The sequence below is a fragment of the Taudactylus pleione genome, unplaced genomic scaffold (assembly GCF_031769625.1).
Source record: "Taudactylus pleione unplaced genomic scaffold, aTauple2 ptg000138l, whole genome shotgun sequence".
Taxonomy (NCBI): domain Eukaryota; kingdom Metazoa; phylum Chordata; class Amphibia; order Anura; family Myobatrachidae; genus Taudactylus; species Taudactylus pleione.
The window spans coordinates 14,799,786-14,804,358 of NW_028284540.1; the positions used below are offsets into that span (position 1 = coordinate 14,799,786).

General features: G+C 42.4%; 1 pseudogene; it reads right to left on the bottom strand.

The window, feature by feature from the left end:
- Window positions 1-2,845: 2,845 nt before the first annotated feature.
- Window positions 2,846-2,964, bottom strand: LOC148522848 (5S ribosomal RNA; annotated as a pseudogene).
- Window positions 2,965-4,573: the final 1,609 nt, after the last annotated feature.

Below are 4,573 nucleotides of genomic sequence, written 5' to 3' on the forward strand. Positions count from 1 at the left end.
AGAAAAGAAATATACCCTGCAATTTACATAAGCAGTATCACATTGCATAGGGTCAGAGGTAAGTGGACAATTAGCAGCAACATGGCCCAAGCCACCACACCTAAAACATCTGTCAGAGTATCTGGTGGCAGCTACTTCTTGGCAAGGTGGATGAGGTTATGCATTTAAAACGGGTAGGTTGAACCACTTGGTTTTCCAACCGATTAACTATTTGCGCTTGAATAGACATTGTGACAGCTAAAATTTCAGATTTAAGCTTGTCATAGTCTAGGGCAGAGGTTCTCAAACTCGGTCCTCAGGACCCCACACAGGTCATTCTTTCCAGGTCACCCAGCAGGTGCACAGGTGTACTCATTACTCACTGACACATTTTTAAAGATCCACATGTACAGCTAATTATTTCACCTGTGATTCTGTGAGGAGACTTGGAAAATATGCACTGTTTGGGGGTCCCGAGGACCGAGTTTGAAAACCTGTGGTCTATGCATCAGTAAGGCATGCGGCGTGCTCCAGGTCATCGTGACCCGGATCGCGCCATTTACACTGCAGGGTTTTATTGGTAATTCCTGTGTTAAACCCTGCAAGTTACCTGGGTTGGATTACCGGGTCACTTGACCCGGGAATCCAACCCTGTCCCCTTTTACACCAAGGAGCTACCCGGGTTAACCCTGCAATAACTCAGGTTTTAGCTCTAGTGTAAAAGGGGTATTAGTGAGCACAATGGAGTAAGCTGGCAGCAACTAAAATGGCCATCATCACCAGATTAAATACTTTAAATACTTTATACATTTTCAGTTAATCAGAAAGATAAACAAGCATACATTTATTATTCATGTGACATCTACAGGTTTCAGTAATTTGCTTCAGAGCCTTTTGACTAAGGATACAGTACTAGATCAAAAAAAGCAAAGAGTACATGATGCATAAAAACAATATGAATAAAAATGGCTCCTTAAAAATATTAAATAAAGTTAACTGAGCTTAAAAGCACATAAAATGCTAAGTACTGCAATCCTTCAAATGGGATAGTCTGTTTTTAGTCCATATATTGGCAGGTGGAGGAGGACCCGACGGGTTTAGTCCGTTCTGGACTTCTTCAAAGAGAGCAGGAGTTGTGAAGTAAGGTTCTAGTTTGAGCCAGTATATATATCAGTGTGTAACTTGCTTAATTGGTGAGTATAATTGAAGAATTTGGCGCCACAAACGTCCGTGACCGGAAGTCATCATTCGAAGGTTCCTAATGAGCTGTCCTACCAAGCATGGCCGTATGCTTTTAAGTGCAGAACTCTTTTCGTCTTTACTGGTATCGTCTATATGGAAGCCGGAAGTATCCCCCGCTGTGGAGCGTATGTGGACCGCATTCCTGGATGTCACACGTCCGTGAGGTCACGTGTTCCATCTCGTCAGACCGGAAGTCACGTGTGCGTGAGCCGCTTGTGGACCGCAGGCTCCGGCAATTGACTTCCTGGTAAGCGCTCACTAGCGCACGCAGGGGGGGTTTCTGTGTACCCAGAAACCCCCCTGACCAACTAATTTTTTTTTTTTTTCAGAGACAGAGACAGCCTTGTCTCTGTCTCTGCACAATCAGCGGGCCACACTCGGAACTGCCCAGCCGCTGCCTGTTCAGCTGTCAGCGCTTCTGTGTCAGGTAGCTTTCATACCACCAGATGCGGAAGCGCTAACAGCTGCACTGACAGTGGCCAGGCAGCGTGCAGCAATCACCAGGGCCATCATCAGAGACTAGACTGGTGGCCCGGATAGAGAGGAGACCCCGCTCGCCCGGCATTGCCGACCCCCGCACCCGCAATTTTTTTTATTTGGAAGGAGAGAGAGACCTGGCGGCCGGTGCGCATGATGTCACGCCACGCCATAGAGCAGGGGACTCGGACCCGCGGCTTTTGACTGAGGAGCTACACAAGCATCAGGTAAGTGTGGGGTTGGCTGCTGGGGCTGGCAGGCTGGCTATCGGGTTGGGGCTGGCTCTCTGGATAGAGGCTGGCAGTGTGGGGCAGGGGCTGGCTGGCTGGGGTGACTATCTGGTGCAGGGGCTGTCTGGCAGGGGCTGGCTGGGATTGGTTGTTTGGGGCTGGGGCTGATATATATGTATGTGGAAACCCCACCCTAAAAATCCTGCATTTGCCCCTGGCGCTGTGCAGCTGTGTAAAGGGTTGTCAAGGATGCTTGTTCCGGGATTAAGCCTGCTTCAATAGCAGATGCAATAGTTCAGCCATGTGTGTTCATAACATTTATTCCATTCACATTTGTTACAACAACTTCACTTGGTCCCGTATGGTATTATTATGTCCATAATAAAATTAATGGATAAATAAAAAGAAAAAAATAGAGAAAGCAAGAACTAGTCATATAAAAATAATTATAATTATAAAAATGACTAATCATAATAAATAACACCTTTTTATGTGTACCTATATAAATAGTAATCCATATATATATACTTGGAAAAAGGTAGGCACACAGCAAACATGCTCTCAATATTGCAATATAAAATTTCCTAAAAGCAATAGTGAACCTATTATCTGGGTCATTCAGTTCTAATAATTCTATATCTATTATTAGTACAAATTCTCCATATGCAGTTTTATCCTTAGGATATGGACATATCTAGAACATATAGACATAGAGAATACCTATATATATGTACCAACATGATCATAACAATATGGACCAGCAGTTATAAGGATAGATGTGAAGAAGGAGGGAAGACAAAAAGTGGGTTTTCTTTATATCCGTCATTCAAAAATAAACACACATCATTAAGGTCTTTTTTGAGAGATTGCTCCTAAAAGAATGCCAAGTCTTTTTCTCATGAGGTCACCGTTAGGTTAGTCTACTGCTCCTGGTATTCTCGGGGGTTCTTCCATCCCAGTACTTGCCAGGCCCAGCACCGTATAGCTTCCAAGATCAGACAGGGTTGGGCACTTTCGGTGTGGTATGGCCGTAGATACTTTAGTGGTATGTCTCATACAAGTGAATACTTTGACTATTTCCTTATAAAAACGGAGCAATCTCATAACTTTCGTTAAGACCACATGGAGATAGTGTGTTCAATTCATAAACCCAGTACATTTCTCGTTGAGATAATTTCTTGGCTAGATCACCTCCCCGGGGACTCGGGGTTACATGTTCAATTGCCCTGAATGTCATATTATCTAATGAGGAGTTGTGATTTGTTAGAAAATGTCTGGAAACTGAGTGGGTGTATAACTTGTTTTTAAAATATCTAATATGCTCCTGTATCGTTGTTTAAGTGGACGTTTGGTTTGCCATACATATTTGAGCCCACAAGGACATTCTATAACATAAATGACTGAAGTGGTGTTACAGTTTACAAAATGTTTTATGAATACCCTTATATTGCTAGAGAGAAACAATCGCTGTCCAGACAATAATTGTGGTTCCAACGCACAAAAAGTTCTTATTACAATAAAAGAAAGTTACACGCTTTCATCTAGCACAATTAGTGCAAAGACAATTAAATACAGAATATACGATACAGCCCAATACATACACATGCGCACTGGTCCCAGCATACAGTCATCAGTCCAGAAGCCTGTGGTCATCCAAAGAGAATGGCTGTATACTAGAACCAGTATGCAAGCTATATACCCTCCCAGAACAAAGAAACTAGTTAACGGATTTCCATTGGGTCTGGCTCCTGGACATTCTGGTACGATGCAGGTCATTGGACAGTTCATATAGCATCACTAGGGGTATGTCCCAGATCCTCAGATGTTGCTTTGTGTGGTTTTCCCACCGAAGAACTGGTTTAAACTAGTAAAAAACACTTCATACAGTTTCACATTCTAACCACTATTTTCATATAGTTCATATCTTGCGAACGCATGATGCGATTTCCTTGCGGTTCGATCCGGAAATCTGCAAATAAACAGTGATTTAGAATGGTACCAAACATGATATGTCTACTAGCTTATGTACCTTAAATATTGTATACACTGCATTTCACAACATAAGTATTTGCTAATAAAACCTCTAATATTTTGCTTTTAATGTTAAGGAACCTTTTTATAAGTTTTGGTATGTGTAAGTGTGAGAATATTGCGTATAATCACTAATATGCATGGTGCGTTTATGTGTAGAGTGCTTTGATAAATGGCGCAACTGTGCGGTGTGCGTCTTATATATTTTATGTTTTATTTAATGTGCGTATGGGGTATGGCAGGACTTTCAACAATGGTTTCAAGCTGAGGACGCAAGATGGCATCACAAAATGGTGTCACCCGATATTAATTTAAGATCTGGCCTCAGCCATTCATCCGGCTTCGACAGTCCACCCTTTGATAGCAAACAATGTGCTATCACACTCTGGTCTTAAATTTATTCAGTCATACACTATGAAATATTATTTCAAGTTATATTAGGGGATGGCACAATTTGGTCTTTAAACCATCAATAATGTGTCCCTGGGAGGGACATAAAACTACCCTTATACGCCCACCTCGGATCTTGGAAGATCATTGGAAAGATGTGGGGATGCACCTAACCTATAAAGGAGGTCCTGAAGGGGATAGGGACTTACATTATTTAGGATGTT